The sequence below is a fragment of the Emydura macquarii genome, unplaced genomic scaffold (assembly GCF_026122565.2).
Source record: "Emydura macquarii macquarii isolate MOO-44397 ecotype Brisbane River unplaced genomic scaffold, CSIRO-AGI_Emac_v2 contig_2205, whole genome shotgun sequence".
NCBI classification, from domain to species: Eukaryota; Metazoa; Chordata; order Testudines; family Chelidae; genus Emydura; species Emydura macquarii.
Genome location: NW_027132342.1, coordinates 35,770,123 through 35,789,820, shown reverse-complemented (window position 1 = coordinate 35,789,820; position 19,698 = coordinate 35,770,123). Strand labels below are relative to the sequence as shown.

The window sequence follows — 19,698 nt, the reverse complement described above, 5'->3', positions numbered from 1 at the left end:
TAGAGAGTTATTTTGGGCTTAAGCTAATGCCTACTTTAGCTTTTTCACATGTGCAGTCAATAGGGAAATACTTGACTACATGTAACTTTAGTCATCTATCAGTTAACTGAGATATCCAAATTCAAAAAGAAGATGCATTCAGAAAACTCATGTGGATTTGTATTGCACTCCCTTCAGTACTTAACTCCATGACTGGATTTCATTGAGTGAATCACAGTGCCAGATGGTAAAATTGTATTTAAAGGAGAGCTGTGGCCATTTCTTCAGATTGCCACTCTGAAATTTTCAAAGATGTAAAACAAAGATAGTGGACTAAAAAAGGAAGAGAAATGAATGATATATGTCTGGTATACACCACTAACACCCCTCCTTGGGTCTGTGTGAATTATAGAATCGCTCCAGGCATGGGCAGTCACAGTTGTGCATGAACCAATAGGGATATGGTTGAAAGGGAGGAGGATAAATGGTCAATTTCTGCTCTGATTTATGGTAAGCCTGTTTGTCTGTATTGACTCCATGGGTTTGCATAATATGTCTAATAGGAAGTAAAATTTGGTTCAGAGAGTTTAAGCAAGAAAAGAACTCATTGTATTGTAGTAAATAGGGCAGTGGCGAGGACTCAGGAGACCTGAGCTCTGTTCCCAGCTCTGCCACTGACCTTGGGCAAGTCACTTCATCTTTCTGTGCCTCCATTTTCCCTTCTACCATTTGTTTGTGTTGTCTATTAAGCTTCTGAGGGAGAGACCAGCTCTTACTATATGTATGCACAATGTGACCTCTAGATGCCACTGTAACATTAATAATAATAATAGAATAGACACAAGTTTTCTGAGCACTTCTGCGCTCAGGAGCACTAAACTGGGGGGGGTTTCTGCCTCCTTTTGGCCTCACAGTCCAGGCTGATCTTTAACCCTAGTATCCATGACCATATTACTGTTCTTTATTATTTGTATTACCGTAGTGACAGGTATGGACCGAGGCCCAATTGTGTTATACACTGTACAAACACAAAAAGACAGTCCCTGCTGCAAAAAGCTTAACAATCCAAGTAGCAGTCCAGAATAGTCAAGTTAAACAAGAACCAATTTGAGCTAAATGTACTTGCTCCTCCCCACCACCTTAATATGAGAGACAGGAATCTTATTGGTGGGCAGACAATTTTATGCACATCCAATAAAATGTCTGAGGTGCAGCTTTTTTTGGTTTTGTTGGCTTGTTTATAGTTCATTGCGAATAACATGTAAAATCAAGAATCATTTTACATTAATTCAACACAGTATTTACAATAAAATGCAGGTTGAAAGAATCGTGACTGAAAATGCACTTGAATGCATTTTTTATACCCACAAACACATCAGGTTTTGCTGTTCTCTGTTCCAAATTGGTAACAGGTCTTGTTTAACTTTCCTTTGTACTCAGTCCTACTGATTGAATTACGGAACATTTTACTCCAATCAGAAGTAGTATGTACCTGAATTTTGCTAAACAATTTGGTACATCTGTAGCTGAAACTGTCTCAAGTTTCCACTGAATCAGATAATTCTTATCAGATATCCTTGAAAATGATAAGAGGATCAGCACTGTCACCAAGTGCAAGGCAGCACCAAATTATGGTTCAGTTTAGAGCCATTCATAGCAATGCAAAAATATCTATATGTTCTAGCCATCCTGGCAGTGTGTGGCAAGAGTTTAGAATGATTTGAATATGAGAGTTCTGATACAATAATTCCTGCCACGAATCAGACCTAAAATGATTACTTGTCCCTGTAGGGTAAATGGAACAGCTCATCATGAAGATCTTTGTAGAGATAGTGCATATACCTATTAGGAAAATTTAATATTCTTGGTTGAAATACTAGGTCTGCAGCACAAGGGTTAGGAAGGATGGTTAAGCTTTAAAATTATTTGGAAGCGGCTGATTTTAAGTTGCCATGGCAAAGGATTTTCAGACAATGAGATGCTTTTACATTAATATCATTGTAAGCCTTGTTGTGATAGAATTGTCTCACTGAAGAACAGCCTCTTTTTTGCTCTTGCTGACACACACACTGATAACATCATAAACTAATTATATAGTGTTATAATGATTTCTGGGTTCCTTCTCTGAGGGCTTTGTAACTGGTTTGGAGATTGCTTCTCTGATACATTTTTCTAATAGGACCTGTATTATTCAATATTTTTATCAATCACTTATCAAAATATGCCCTGTGACTACAAAAATGCTGCTTTAGGGAATTGACAGTGAATTTCAGTTAAGTTAGTCTGTTAAATTAGAAACATGACTCACTGTGGCTAGGCTGCTCTTTATTTGAATTGGAAAATATTTTCAGATGGCTTATTGTGTTTTTCCTTTTGATTCTTCAACTTTAGGGCTTCAGTGGCCTCAATGTGCTGCTGATGTTCAGCTGCACATCTTCTCAAATCCGGATTCTGTCACTTTTCTGCTTTCCCAGTGTGTAGCCAAGATAGAGGGCTGGAGAAGTGTGATCTGGCTGAGATTTAACTTGGATACGACTGACACTTATTGGTAGGGGGAAAGTGTTTGGCGGAATTGATAGGGATTTATTCTCCCTCCTTTCTTGGGGTGCTGGGGTTGCCTATTCTTTTCCAAGATAGTTTGAGGTTGTACTGGATCCATCTGTGCTCCTGGGGACCCCATGGAAGCAATAGTAGCTTTAGTGTCCCTTTTATCTATGGCGAGCTAAAAAATAAAGCAGCTTCTCTTCTGTAATGCAGACCATCAGTGAAATCCTGACTCTATTAAGGTTAGTGGGAGTTTTACTATTCACTTCAATGAATCCAAGATTACACCTCATGTCGTTGTTATCTATGTCTTTGGAGACTAGGAGACAGATCCTCTCCTCCTGTTTCAAGTGCTTTGCACTTCTCAGGTGCTGCAAATTGGCTGGAATCTGGCCCTATCAGCTGAAAATGTATCTTGCATGGGGGACTGTCTCAAATGGCATAAATCCAGCATAAGCTACCCGTGTGTCTACTGCCCTTCTTCACCCTGGTGTAAGGGGCATGTTGGAGGGGGGAGGGCCTGTGGGGACAAGGCAGAGTGGAGCAAGTCTGTGCCCTGACAATTCTCAACTGGATTTTGGTCCCTTGGGGACTACAGCCCACTGGTGTAAGGTGGAGTAGCTCCTAGGTTGCTCCAATTTACACTAGGGCCACAACTGGGAAGTAGTAAGTGGGTCCCTGATTGCACCCTACCTTTTCTCTTCCCTCTCCTTGCTGACCAGGCCTCAGTGACAGAGAGAATATGGGCCAGTATTATTGCAATGTCCCTTACTGGGGAGCTGTCCATTCCAACCACTCAGAAGCCTGCAACCCACCTCTTATGTGGGACAGGATGCTGGAAGCGCATAGTGTGAGTGCTGTGTTTTGTCCTTTCTTCCTATTTACTTGTGACTGAAATTCCAGGTGCGAGTTTCAGTCCGGAATGGTCTGGAAGTCAGTTATTCAAGAAGCCCCTTCTTCTCTTCTTTGCCACAATGACAGTTAGGGACACTGGGAGCTGTCACTGGGCTCTCCTGAGATACAGCTCTCTAAGCTGACAGCAAGGCTGTTTTGGCAGCATCGCATCTTCATTTCCTGTGGCACTCTGTTGGACCAGAGTTTGATGGGCTTCAGGACATAGCGTGAGGTATATTTGTTCTGACAAGCTTTAATTAAGGCTTTTATCGGAGGCTTTCAATTGAATTTTTGTTTGACACTGACCACCACTTTGTTTGTAGTTCAACAGGTCTGGATAGATTTTAGCAGGGGTTTTAATTGGAGGTTTTAAATGTAATTATTAGTTGCTTATTACATGGGAATGAGGCTTATATGTTAGCATGGTACAAAGTCGGCCTAACTGAGCTGCTGTGCTAAGCAAAGGACTGAATCCCCATTGCAAAGCATTGGCTCTGCTGTCTGTACTGCAGCACAGGCAACCTATTTATGTAGGTTTCGTGGTAGCAGCAGCACACAAGAGAAAGTGGGTCTGACAGCGTGTTCCAGATATTGTTAATTTAATGGTGTATTGTAAGCTATATGAAGCATTCAAGCATCATGGTTAAGTACAAATGTACTACATTTAAAAATTTATTTAAAAATAAATAGATTAATCTAATCAGTCTCCAGTCCATAAATTGTCATAGTTGCATGTGACTTTTTAGCTATTCAGTTCACATTAAAGCTAATGGCTGTTGCACAGAAGGAGGGGGGAACAAAACAAACCCCAAACCCTGCTCAGCTTTGAAAATCCTTGTCATTAACCATTGAAGCTATCCAAAATACCAGTTGCCCTGGGTGAAATGAAATGATTAGGTAAGGATTGTAGAGAGAATTGAAATTACTCATAAAACTATATTTATCATAGTTGCTTGAAAAGATGTGAAAAGAAGTCATCGTGGAGGAGCCAAAGGTATCAAAATCTGCAAAAGTATGTCCAGAGAAAATGCTGAACTGTTGCAGATAAGATGGTTACATGATAATGAAATGCAGAATGGCAGCAATTTTTAAAATTATGTTACAAAAGTTTTACTTACAGATACAGAAATATAAGAGAAACCATAGACACCAGTTTTTGATCTTGTTAGCACATGATAAATTTATCTCAGAGACCCCCAACATTGAGAAATAATCACATTGCAGGATTTTCACATGTTCAAAACTTCTCTGAAATCCTAAAGTGACATAATTTAAAGCCACAGTAAGATTTTAGAATACTTTTGATCGTACAGTTTGCTTTTTAAAAATTAAACTTGTATCAGTATTTTCAATACAGTTGACAGGATATTAATCCCTAGCTTTTTTATTTTAACAGCAACAATAAAAGATCCTAGGCTTTATTGTCAGATGTGACAAGCTCTCAGTCGCCTTTCTGACTACCCTGAGCCAGGCAGGGAAACGAACTGACCCCCAACATAGCTTAGGGATACCACAGGGCTGCTTTAACATACAATGGCTGGAAACAGTTTCTCAGGGGCCATTCCACTGACTGGAGACATTCACAGAAGCAAATCACACTCTGGCTATACTGCAGGTGCTCCTTTGGAACTCCCCCCCAGGTGGAAGAGGGTGAAGCAGGTGGTATAGAGACAGCTATGATAGTTTCATGCCACAGTGGACTCCCCTACATTAGGGAATACCCAGTTGTCATTTAAGTTCTGTTAAGTCTGATATAGGGATCTGGCCCTTTTTACATGTGAGAGAACCTGCTTACTGAAGTGGATCAAACAGGAAACTAATCATTTAACACTTCAAGTTTTGCAACGGAACAAGTTTCTATGCCACAGAAGTAACAATAATAATGAAGGTAAAGGTAAATAAAAAGTAAAATTGAAATGATGGAGGGCGAAGTATGGCAGAAAAAAGGTACCATAAGGAGAGCAACTAGAACAAATTGCTGCAAGTTGAGATATTAGGACATATGAAATGCCTGCTGAAACATGGGTCACAAATAGTAATAGAGCCCTGTAATCTATAATATAAAGCTATTTATCTAATACACAAAAACTTGTAAATCTAAGCATTAATGAACACACAAATCCCTTGTGTGAAGTAATCCTACCTGTAGAGCACTACTGTGTAGATGCCCTCCACTTGCCCTCACATCAGACCAGAAGGAGAGCCACTTGTAGTTCTCATAACCAGGGCAATATGGAACTAATGAATAGATAAACATCCAGCACACAACATTAAGCAGACGTTCAACATTTTATGTTCATCACTGGCAGAAATTTAGGACACACATTTGTGTGCTTCACTGATGTCAGAAAATGTGTTGCAGAGTTTTTACTGATGCGTGAACGTCTCTTATTTTCCAAGTATTTATTTTTTCCATCCGGACTTTCACCTATACATTTAGGAACTGTACATGAAAGAAGAATGAAGACTGGAACTAAACATGCCAGAATGAAGGTTTAAGATTTTAATAAGGTTTATATCACCATTGATGCTAAATGTCTAGAAAACCAAAGCCCACAAATTCCAGTGGGTTTCAGAAACCAGAGAATGAAGAAAATGGTTTCAAAAGTCTAAGCCATTACCATATACTAGGTATGATACCATACCATTAGTCAGTATAAAAATGGCCCACCCTGATGTCTTTTGTGGATCACACATTGGATTGGAGTCAGGGCAAACCAAACTACTCTGGATGATAGCTTGGGAAAACAGTGTAACTCACTACATTGTAGACATATAGTGGCAAGAAGTGGCATTGACACAGTGTCATAAAGTGACATTGCAGACATATAGCCCTCTTTGGGTGGCAAGAACTTGCTATTGGCAGAAATTTTCTCTTCAGAGTGGAACGATATTTAAATGATCCAGTAGATTCCAAAGCACACTGGGTAATTTGCAAATGCTGTGGGATGTGTGGACTGTATCAGAAGGGGGTGAAAAAGCTCATTGCAGATGTAGCTATAAGTGTAGTAGTGTGGTGCTGTGTTTTGTTCCCCAGGAAGGGACCTGACTTTTTTTTCTTTCTTTATTGGTCATGTCTAGTCATTCTCACTGCCAGCTACTACAAATACTTTCTTTTCTCTTATGACTGGGTGGCATTCTATACATCAATTTTGTGCAGTCCATTTTTGTAATGAATTCGTGTAGAACTTTTCCCCTTCTGCACATTTTTATTAACTAATGAAGCCAATTTATGTACAACCCAATTATTTTGGAGGAATTAATTTTATCATTACATTTCAAATTACATTGTGAGGCCAGTGGATTGGAGTGTAGAGTCAGTTTTCACACAAAAAATACTGGAGAACTTTAGCTCCACATACTATATTGCCAGTTTTAATTTATGGTACCATGTTACATCATAACACATTTTGAAGATCACATCTACTTATGGAAGACTATGTTGATTCTGTTTTCTTGGCATATATGAAAGAATTTTATTGCTCTTTATATGATAGGCTCAATTGGCTTTCACCTGAATTATACAGACAATATGTTTCTTAATTTGTTTGCTTATAGGGTATTTAATATCAAGAACTCTGAATAACTGTTTGATTGTTTACCCTTTTCCAATAATGATTATTTACAGAGAGTAAGTTATTTAAACATCTGGTTTGTGGATATTGGTATCCAATCTGGAATAAGCTAACTATTACACTGAGAACTGTTCTTTAAATATCGAGGTTTAAGAATGTAAAATGTAATCATGTTTGTCAATGAATTCTTGTGGTATTTGAATGTCACTTTTATTTGCTGTATTTCTTGTGGCTAATTACAGTTTTATGAATATTCATTGCTTATCTGGCCACCTGATTAGCATTTAAGATGATCCTTTCTTCCTCATTTTTACACAGTTGACAAAATATTCAGTGTAATACTAACTGAAGCCATGATTCCACAGAAAATTAGCAAGCAAGATGTTCAGGAGATTGTGACCTAACCATGGCACCATGAATCTTTGCTGTATTGGATGGATTTTTGTATATAGAAGTTGTTAAGGGGTTTCAGATTTGCTTAGTAATTTGAGACTCAACAACTTCTGTGACAAGTTAGTTCATTTTGAGGAAAATAATTAACACTTTTTGAAAAATATGTAGAAATTGGCTAGGTTAATCAAAATATACCCAGCCAGGATGATGTCAAATGAGCCATCTGTTGAGAGAGACAGTGGCATGACCGTCCAGCTTAGAATTGTTCAGCTATCTTGGCTGCAACCAAGCTGATTCCCTTCTTCCCTCTGTTAGCGAATTCTGACAGTTGATCCTGCCTCAACACTCATGCATACTCTACCGTGCAAGCTAGTGTACCAATTGGACAATAAGGGGAAATGTTATTTTTCATTTTGGTGATTGGAATGAACAGGACCTCTTGCCTCAGATTCCTCTCTCATATCAGTACAATAGCCATCCATTCCATGGTCACACAATGACTGAACATGGAGAATTTAGGAGCTTTATTTAATACAGTGGTTGACATTAAAAAGTCAGCATATGTCAATATTTAACCACAGAATGCAGTCTCAGACACTTGATTTACACATAATCATTATGTGGTAAATGTTACATTTTAATTGGGACTGCTATACTGTGAAAGAAAATAATCTGCATGCTGCCTAGGCCTCATCTGATAAATCAGAGTTAGAAGACTGTCTCGTCTGTAGTCTCTGAGACTGGAAAAAAGATGGTGTTTACAGATAGTGTTCATGGTATTTACATCATATTTAGATTGTAAGCATTTAGGAACAGGGATTATCTCTTATTCTCTGTTTATATGGTGCCTGGTATAATGGTGTCCCATCCTCGGTTGGCCTTTAGACGCTACCATAAAACATAATAGATAACAATATATCACATTTCTACTATTTTAATATCAGAAATAAGAAATGTTAAAGTACAGAATTTATTAGAATTTTATGATTCGGAAAAACATATTGCCCAACAAATGGTCACCAGAAAATTTCTGAATAACATAATGAGTCTTGTAAACTTCTTTTGGTGGCTCAGACATATAAGCGTGTCACAGATGAGCAATGGTTTAGAAAACAGAGAAATATGTTTTTGTAGTACCAGAATACCAGGATTAATGGGAATTTGGAAGCCTGGTGCTTAGGATTTTGAGAAACTCCTTGGGAAGGAAAGAAACTAATTTAATAAAAAAGACACAGTTTATAGGTCATTAACTCCAAATCATATATTGGGAAGATGGCTAAGGGCTAAACTGGGTTCCTTTCATTATTTTCCAGACATGGATAAGAGTGCCAAGAGCAAAGAAAGACATTCTCTTTTCAAATCATTAAAGTATAATCTTTAGTTGATCCTCCAACACTGTTGAGTGTAGGTAGCAAGAATTACACATGATTACACCACTAAGGGAAGTGAGAATAGAAAATAGATTAAGTTTTTGTTCAAGCTGCTTTGCTTGTTGTGATCAGAAGCCAACGAAATTCTAAAACACCTGAGAGTGCAAAATATGTGAGAAAATACAAGCCAACAATCATGAGTCTACCTCTCACCTAACTGAAACAAAGAACAGAATAATTGAGGACACAAGTTTCTGAGATAACAGTCTGCAAGCTAATATGCTCTAGTGTTGAGAACCCTCATGAACTAATGAATATTTTAACAGTTCCCAAAAAATTACGATATTCTACTCCACTTGAGCATTTTAAATGGCTGTGAGAGTACTCATGTTGCTGTAACCAAACACACTGCAGAAAGATAAACAACAACTAATAGTTTTATTTTGTTTCATCTGAAGGCAAAAGTTAAATCTGCTTGAATAATAATGATGAAGTTAAGTTTCAAGGCCCTTACATATCTAAATTTAAGAGAAATGAAACCTAAAGTTCATGAGAACATTTTTTGTTAATTTAACATTTCCAGGGAATTTAATGCCAGGTATCAGAATGACAGTCCTGAGACAGATGCTCTCTCTTCACAAACCAGGTAGTGCAACTGCCTTGGCAATGTGCAGCATCAAGGAGCCACTCATAGGCATGAAAGCATCATGTCTGCTTAACCTATTGTATGCTAAGAAAATCAGGACTCTGACAAAACAGTAGGTAACACGAACACCTTAAACTAGAAAAATCCCTTTAAGAGAAGGAGGTCAAGTCATAGGGATCTGAGAAGAAGATTGCAGAAAGTGGCCAATGAGCTCAGTTGGAGATGGTGGAATGACAGCAGGACAGGGAGGAGCTGGCTATACTTTTCTGATTCAATACACATAGACATTTATAGCAAATAATATTACACAGCATATTTTATGTGTGCGTGTGTGTGTGTATTTGTATTGTTAACTGAACAAGAGTACCTATTGTAATGGACCAAATCAAATAATCCCTTACTTTGTGCATACTGTACATACATAACATGTTACTTACATTTCAGAGAAGGCTATGACATTTCCATGGGATGTATCTTTTTAAGTCAGTATCAGTCGCTGTCTAGGCCTAAGAACTCAGACCGCAGTGAATAGAGGTGATGCTATCAACTTCTGAGGGAAAATATTAAAAAACATCTATCATGTGTAACACACTCGAGCAGTAGAGTACCAAGAAGTGGTTACAGTCTCGGTGGCAAATGACTTCGCTGCTAGTAGTGCAGTGACTGCAATTGCCAAAAGGGAACAGGGATTGAACAACTCAAGTGAGAAAGATGTGAAGAACACATAAAATGTTATTCCACATACAAATGAGGACAACACATTCATAACATTTATATATTGTTATTTAGATCTGGAATTAGGGAAACCTTTTGAGGGAGAAGATAGACTCTCTCCCATCAGCCCTACAGTTGGATTTCAGATTCCAAGCTGGAAAAATCATTATTAAGGAATTGTTCTAGAGACTTAGGTGAACCCAGACTTCCTGGCTGACAAAAGGTTTCAGTCTTTTACCCTTGTGCAAAGTAGGTATAAAATGCCACCAGATCCGAAAGGCAAGGTTTTACATTCACTTGACACAGAGGTAAATAATAATGATGCAAGGTGCAATGTGGTGGGGAATGAGGCCTAAGGAAAATAACCCCACAATTCTGAACTGCTGAGTGTATCTCATCCATTGGCTGGAAGGTGTCCCAGATGTCCGAGTTTAAACTGCACTTATTAAATTGTGACAAATTTACCATTCCCTGCTGCTTGTCCTGACAAATCTAGTGGGTACAACTACATACAAGCAGTAGTATAGATTTGAATAGAAGTTGGCAGACTGATATTAATATAAGTTGGGATGTCACTAATGCAGTAGTCAAAGGTGGAAAAGTTATCACTGGTTTTGCTTGGAATAAACCGATTGAAAGCAGAGCAAATAAAACAAAGAAAAATGACTGGAAAGAAGACAATGTGTCAGCATTATCCTAAGGCAACATGCAATTGATCTGGGCTAATAAAGATAATGTGCTATAGTATCAAAAGTGGTGCACCTGTTGTAATTCATTATTACAGTATAATGTTATTTGAGTGCATAACAATAAAACACATGCAGATGTCTATAGTACAGGATCTAGGTGCTCCTACCCAAAACTTGGTTCCCATACATAATGATGGGAGGGCAGCATAATGGATCTCTGTTAACCAAACTTTGTTGAAGGAGACATGCCTGACTTAATTGTCTGTTAACCTTGATCTAATTGGTTGTCTTGTGAAATTTGCTGCTGGGGTAAATTGACAACATTTCATTTAGGTCAATGGTGATGTGCCCATTTACACTGGAAGAGAACTTGGCCCCCTATGTTTGCTGTAGTTTGAAATTTCTTTCTGGCTTTGTTTAGAACCCTTTCCTAACTATATTAAGCCACTTCACTGAGGGTTGGTTCCTGGAGATCACTGAGAGGCATTATTATTATTATTCCATAGTGGCAACCAGGGATCCCAGTTATGGATCAGGGCCCCATTGTGTTTGGAACTATATAAATATATAACAAATGATGGTCCCTGCCCCAAAGAGCTTACCTTCTGTTCCACTGTGGGGGAGAGCAGGGAGAGCTCATCCATTGTTACAACCCTTGATGGGTAGAAGCATAATCTACACTTCTCGGCTGTCCTCAGCCTGCTCTGCACCTCCTGGAAGATAGAGGGAGCACTCCTCTGAGTATATGACTGTAGTCGTGCCTGGCTCTTATGTGGGTCACTCAGCGGGTTAGGAAAAGCTGTAAGTCAGACAAAATTCCCAGTGACTTCTGTTGTCATTGGCCATTCCCCTCTGCCTCCATATAGCTCACCTGCCCCAATGTACGTCAATTAATATACAGTAGAAAATGTCGTTGATTACTGACAGTCCGAGTCATCCTTATTTCTGAGGTTACCTGTGTTTGTGTGCATGGTTTTTATTGGCAATATGTGCAATCCTGAAGTTCTTGTTCAGGCGAAACACATATTTACTTCAATCTAAAATATCCTACAGCAGGAGTGTCAAACACTTTCTGTGGAGACAGGCAATTTCCATTTTTAATTATAACCTGTGGGGCCTGGTATAAATTTAGCCCTACACCCTACCCTCGCTCCACAGCACAATTCCTACTGAGGTCTGTGGGAGGGCTGCACTAAGATCAAGGATAGAATACATCCTTTATATAGTAATTAAGTTCTTGTTATGATACTATATGTGACTTTTTCAGTGCCTTATGCCTGTATTCAGCTTCAATCAGCAGGAAAATATGCTGCTGTTCAAGGCCATCACTGTTTCTATTCTTTGTTTCTCTTCCTTCCCCATCATCCTTTCTCAGTTTCTCTTCCCCATCCTGTTTGTTATATCTCCTGTCCTTTCTTCCCTCTGAAGTATTCACAGTTCTCTCCACACACACACACATTTGGGGCTTTTTTCTCACCCTCTTCTCTGTCCCATCTGCTAAAATCAGTAGTGCTTCTGATTCCCCACACTGGTTATCAAGAAGCGTAAAATACAAATATGCACAGCCCACTTTACTGCATTTCAGTCTCTGGCTCCCAAACAGCCACTAGGTCCAGTAAAGAGACCAGTTATTTAAACTCTATGTTCTTTACCAAAAGGTTTCTCCTGACCCCAAAGGGTCAGCCACAGTACGAGAGCAATATAAGTTTGGATCTTACCCAAAATACCATGCTGCCAGCCAATCCTTTAGTAAATAAAACTAAAGGTTTATTATAAAAAGAAAGAAACAAACAATAAGAGAAATGTTAAAGGATTAAAGCAATCAGATATATACAAATGATTTGAAAGTCCATATATATCAGGTTTCAAGGAGAATTGTGGAGTTAGCAGGCTTGTGTAGTCCCTCTGGTATACATCCAGTACCTGGATGGGTCTCAGTCCTTTGTTTCACAACTTCAGTAGATGAGTTGATCCAGAGATAGGTAGGTGGCTGAAGGCTGAACCCGACTGAAGACAAAATGGATCCCAGGCCTCTGCCTTTTATGTCCTCTGGTCCTTTCCATGCTGCTTGTGGAATTTCACAGGAACCAAAATGGAGTCCAGAGTCATATGAGCAAGTCCTGGTGACTCATCAGATATATCCCTGGCTTCTCTCCCTGGGCCCCTTGCATCTGTGAATTTCTTAATGGGCCATCAAGCAGGCTTTTGTTCTGCAGCCATCCTGTCTGGGGTGTGACCCAGACAGCACAATTTGAAATACAGATATATCAAACATATCCATAACTTCCATTACACATATAACACATGAACATAAACATTATCATCTTACTTAGCACATTATGGCCTTTCTAACAGTACCTGACATGGCATATCTCACACGAATCACTATGATTTTGACCTATTGATGTTAAATAATACAAAAAATGCCCCCCCTTCCTCCAATCCAGCCAGCTTGACAGCAACACCCCAGTGATATGAATGCTAGGTGGAAGAATTCACTCCGCACTGGTACAGGTAGCACCTCGTGTTACAGATTGCCTGTTTGCAGACTCAGAAAGACAACACTGCAGCAGTTCACATTCATTTCAAATATGGAAGATTATCTTGGCAACCATGTGAATTAAAAGTATACACAGATAGGATCTGAGTATGGCAGAAGGGCCACAAAAATGCAATTTACTCTGGCTAGATCTAGCCCATGGGGTGGGTGTGGAACACCACTGACAAACAGGATCCTCATACATTATATAGAACATATTTTACTACCAGTAGCCAGAGGCATTTAATTTTGTGTCACATCTCAATCATATTAAGAAAGTGTAGCAGATGCAAATCACAGATCATGCCAATGCACCACGTCTACATAAGGAGTTTGCACTTTATGCAGCCATACTGATGGCTAAAATCTCCACTGAAGGCAAGGCCCTCATGACTCAGAAATATAACCAATTTATCATTCTGTGATTGAACTCAGAGAGACATTGGTCTGTCAGGTGACAAACAGAGTGGACTGAAAAGGAGAGTGAAACATGTTGTACCGATATTCTACCTCCATAATACATATAAGTGGAGCTGGGATACACAAAGTCAGTAACAGAACACCATTTGTGTGTCAGTAGGTATCAAATCAGTACAAAATAATCAGCCCATATCCTTTCTTAGAAAAAGGGTTTTCTCTTTGTTCTTCTGAGCTACGTGTACAACTTTCTTGTTACAAAAATGATGGTTATTGGGTAAATTTGAAATATCAATTTGTACAATTTTGGATTCATTTCAGTATGTCTTTTTTCATCTATTACATTGTGCAGTAGTCATTGTTTCCAGCTGGTGTGAAGATGAAAGCCAAACTAAAATTTAGGTCATTGATAGTGTAACTATTTAAAAGTATATATTTAATATAATGATATTCAGAAACCCTGACAAGTTGTTTTTAGATACTGATATACCTACATCTGTGCAAATATAACACTGGTTATATTGCATGTAGTTGTTCACTGGCAGTCTCTGTAACAGACAATTTTCCTTCTTACAATTATACCCCATTGACGAATAGTGCCAGGAAAACTGACAAGAATTTCAAGACTGAAGCTAATAAATGTTGGAGTGGTGTCAAGGGCACCTTATCTTGAGATGATAAAAAATAATTCTACAGGGGAATTATGGTACAAAGCATATCTAGAGATCTCCTGCTGTTCTTGTGAGGCACGATATTTGAAACTAATCAACTAGTTTTATTGACATTAAGGACTCCATAGGAATAGGTTGCTGCATCCTGTCAATTTCTTTGACAGACTCTGCAAGGACACAAAATCCTGTTTTGATCTACTCTATAAGATCACTGATAGAGCACCATAAAGGGGTGCAGAATTATAATGCTTTTCTCCCACTCTTACAACTCTCCTCCTAATGCTTGTTCTGAAAAAGATAATCTAAGTCATTTATGAATTAGCAATAGTATATAGCCCATTAACCAAAGATGAGAAAATTCAGTAGTGTCATAGGTGCCAGGTAAAATATACGTTTAGATGAGCTGTACAGACTCTTCTACAATGCCTTCATCTTTTGCATCTTTAAGCATAATCCTCTATAAAATGGCTGCCATATTCTCAGTCATTGTGTTGCTGTGATAATCCCGTTCTAAATATGAGTAGTAAATACTGAGTTTTTAGTGGAACCTACTATGTAAACCAATATCTTAAGAATTGATGCAGAGACAGGACAAGAAAATACATCCAGTTCAAAGGTACTTGTGGTTCCTTAGGGATGTCTGGGTTCATCAGGTTTCTCTAAATCCCATCAAAGCTAATCGGGATGGCAGAGAGATTGTAATGTATGCAACAGGAAAATATATCCCAAGATATTCTGTACGAAAGCAATCTAAATGCAGACAGTGTGAGCTAACTGCACTAATCTGAAGTCTTTAAATCAAGAGTGGATGTCTTTTTGAAAGGTATGCTCTAGCTCAACCAGAAGTTATGGGCTTTGTGAGATTCTGTGGCAGATAGTCAGACTAGATTGTGATCCCTCCTGGCCTTAAAATCTACAAATGAAATGGAGATATGAGGAAAAATAAACTCCATGGGAGGTTGTGCACTGGCTTCTGAAAATGAGTGATCAGATTCAGGACATAATCATGACTTAACGACATTAGCAGTAAGATGTCCTTTCATGTAAATAAGTGATGTAGGTGAGAAGGTGATGTTACGTATATTTGCCATGTCTGAGTAACTGTCCTGATTTTATATAGTATACTTTAAGGTCAGCAGGCATTCTCTTCTAGCTAAAGTTGACGTGTAAACAGGTAGGGACAAGGTGGGTAAGGTAATATCTTTTATTGGACCAACATCTATGGGTGAAAGACACAAGCTTTCGAGCTTACACAGAGCTCTACTTCAAAGTAAGCTCAAAAGCTTGTTTCTTGTACACACAGCAGTTGGTCCAATAAAACATATTACTTCATCCACCTTGTCTCTCTAATATCCTGGGACCAACACTGCAAACAACACGTAAACAGGAAGAAAGACAACTGTGGTTTAGATAATCCAGAGCTTGTAAATGCATGCTAACAAACTACGGGCAAGAAACCTGGTGTAAATTCATTGAGCATGTTGGGCTACAGAAGCATTCTTACTCTACCTGCGAAAGCCCTCTTCCTAAATATCATGATCATGGGCACTGGGACATACATGAATTCTTTTTTCTTGCTAGTCTGGAGAATGTTGCCAGACCTCTAAATCTAAACCACAGGAAGATTTTGTGACAAGAACTGCAACAATCTACTTTTGTCTGATTAGGTTCCTAAATTAGTTTACTTTTTTGCTCATGAGAGGCAACCTAATAATGGTTGTCAATGGTTATTATTTCCTACTACTACATTTTGAGCAGAAACATGGGCTGTAGGAACTTTGATGAAAAATCGAACAGCAGTGAAGAAGCATAACCTGAGGTCAGAGCTTTGAGAACCTGTGCGTGGTTTAGCTCACAGCAGTCTGATAGTGAATCAACCAACACAGTTAAAATCTCTAAGAAGAGCCCAAATCTCCAAGACTTTTGCAGCACCTATAACAGATAATGCTGATGCCTTGCCCAGGTCAGTTCAGTATGAAATAAATCCCACCACAACAGGTTGAGGGCAAGGAGATATAGAAAACTCTATGAACTGGGGTGTGGGAGAGCCATATCATACTGCCCCTCACCTTCACCCCAACATAAGAAGATGGGAGAGTTGGCAAGCAAGGCTGTTAATTAAACGGTTTCATGGCTATTTTTTTTATTATAACATGACTATAATATTGTTTTTAGTCAGAGAACCACAAGGCAAGAGATAGTATGGTGATTTAACTTTATTTATGTTCTTCTGTGCTATGCTTTCCTCTCTGCAAACACTGGGTGGAGCAATATTGAAGAGAACTGTTAACCATGGTAAATGAGTAGATTTAAGAGTGCCTGAAATGATATGCATGGTGGAATTTAGTTGTACATCGATCATCATTGTGTGAGACAAGCGAGCCCATACTGTCGCTGAATGACAGAGTGCCCAGGCTGAAGTGTGTAACATTTGGGCATTGGCACCCTATGTTGCTCTGGCCAGTTTTTCCAAGAAGGTTGTTGTGTGTTTTGACCTTAGTCACTGTCTTTATAAGGTGGTCACGATATGTGAGAGTGCTCTCCAATGTGAGCAAAGCTCGTGACAAAACAGCGTGATATGCCACATCTACCATTAATTAAAGACTTGTTTAATCCACCACATAGTCATCTGCCCTCCCGGCACCCATTGTGGAAAAGTTTACTGGGTGAGGGATTTATGGTAGAGGATGCGTGGAGCTTCATGGTCTGCAGAGGAAGTGACAAATAATTATCTTGTCTCAGACCCCATTCAATGTGTACCTGGGTTTCATTTACCGCTAAAGCAATGTAGCCTTCTGAATTGGTTTCGTACCGGACCTGGAATTTGTGCAGTGGAATTTCGGTGGCTTTTAGAGACAGTCCATTGTGTCAATGTGGGCAGCCACAAACCATGACACACATTGTTGAGGACTGCAAAATGACTGAACTTCCTGGAGGTCTTTGCGCCTTGAACACTGTTGATAAGAACACTGTGGCTTGGCTTCACTGGATTGCATATGCCGAATAAACACGTTTTTCTGTTGATAATTAAAGAAGAGTATCAGTATAGCCAATGCCATGTGTTCAAAAATCATGAGATTGGTTTAAAAATCCATGAGATTTTTTAAAATAATAAAACTTGGGTGCCTTCCTGATTCTGATCCTTTAGGGTTCAAGTTTTCAAGCTTTTCCTTACAATTAGGATGGCTACAAAAATACTTTTTGTTTTGAATGAAAGATGAGTTTTTTCAGAGGGTAACATGCCTCCAGGAGTTGGAACTTTCAGAAATACATAGCATATTTCAAGACTTGCTGTAAAATTACACAAAAGTTGGCAGCACTGTAGTATTCCCAAAGGAAAATTTATACACAGTTGATTTATAGGCTCTCTTCTGAAATGATACAGATCTTACGGCAGCTGGTTGTTAGCAAAACTGGAGTTATTAAATCAGTAGCCATTAAACGGATTGGTGCTTTAAAATGAAGTGTGTATTTTGATCCATATTGAATGAGCAAATGAGTAAAGCACCTTTTAGAGCTCAAAAAAGAGTGTGGAGGCAGCCTGATAGCTAATATGACACCCAGGAACCAGTGGCAGATGAGAACATTTTAAAATAACTGCTTTACTTGTAAAACAAGCTTATCAGCATCATGCTGTTTGGAATACTTCAAGTTTAAGCATTAGTCTTCATCTATGACCTTCTGTTTTCTGAATGTTGTGATGCAGTAGCTATCTTAGACAAGAGGGGGTCATGAAGAAGGGCTAGAGATTCAGTTGACATTTTGCTAAAGACCTTTAACACTGTAAGGTTACCTGTGAGCTAGACAAAAGGCTGGAAAATATAACACTAGTGTTTGCTCTCATTGAACCAATATTTAAAATTGCCACTACTTTTTTGGTTTTAGTTTTTGTTGTTGTTGTTTTAATATGAAAGCACTGCATTGAAACAAACAGAAGAAATGGTCTGAAGTAAATGGGATGAAATTCAATAAAGACAAATGCAAAGTATTCTACTTCAGAAGGAACAATTAGTTGCAGAAACAGGTGTGGGGATCATAGTGGATAACAAGCTAAATATGCGTCAACAGTGTAACACTGTTGCAAAAAAAAAAGAAAACATTCTGGGATGTATGAGCAGGAATGTTGTAAGCAAGACATGAAAAGTAATTCTTCCACTCTACTCCGTGCTGATAAGGACTCAACTGGAGTATTGTGTCCAGTTCTGGGCACCACATTTCAGGAAAGATGACGACAAATTGGAGAAAGTCCAGAGAAGAGCAACAAAAATGATTAAAGGTCTAGAAAACATGACCTATGAGGGAAGATTGAAAAAACTGGGTTTGGAAAATAGAAGACTGAGGGGAGACATGATAACAGTTTTCAAGTACATAAAGGATTGCAACAAGGAGGAGGGAGAAAAATTGTTCTTTTTAACCTCTGAGGATAGGACAAGAGAAAATGGGCTTAAATTGCAGCAGTTTTGGGTGGACATTAGGAAAAACTTCCTAACTGTCAGGGTAGTTAAGCACTGGAATAAATTGCCTAGGGATGTGATGGAAACTCCACAATTAGAGATTTTAAGAGCAGGTTGGACAGACCCCTGTCAGGGATGGTCTAGATAATGCTTGGTCCTGCCCTGCGTGCAGGGGACTAGACTAGATGACCCCTCGATGGCCCTTCCAGTACCACGTTTCTATGAAAGTAGCTACAAATTTCCAAAAAATACCTTTCTTCCATTTTTATAGTGATTGAGTGCATCCTAACAGTTTTGGTGTACAGTAAGTATACTTCTTTCTGTGGTACAAAATTGGTTCCCCCAACAATTTTCCCCTAAAATGTATTAGATTGTGGAAATACTGTGGGGTTTTTTTTGGTCTGTCTTTTGATTTTTGACACACTTGGTCCCTCTCATAGGTATGGGGTAGGGTGATTTTGGCCTCTTAGCTCTGACCCCCACCATCTGTCCATCCTCTATTTAGCAATGAATTCAGTCCCACAATCACCACATCAGTTGTGTCCCCAGCCAGCCGCCACTGCTCTCAGTTCAACCCCTCAGACCTATCAGACTCACCCCTGCTCCTGTTGGAATTCTTCACCACCCTCTTCCAGGCCTGGGGGGGACTGCTGTGGAGGGTGTATCTCCAGGGGCTTTTCAGCTCCTTGTCAGGCCAGGTGCTATGGGTAAGATTGGGAGAAACAGAGGCCCTATCCTGCTGGCTACCAACCGGGCTGAACGTCTCAAGGGGGCCAAAATCTCTTGTGTCATCAAGCTCCAGAATTTCCCAAA

The 19,698-nt window shown here is 39.1% G+C and overlaps 1 protein-coding gene across 2 annotated transcripts in view; it reads left to right on the top strand.

Moving 5' to 3' along the window:
- SYT1 (synaptotagmin 1) overlaps positions 1 to 19,698 on the top strand; it is a 583,887-nt gene that overhangs the window by 534,303 nt on the left and 29,886 nt on the right. The window lies entirely within an intron of this gene.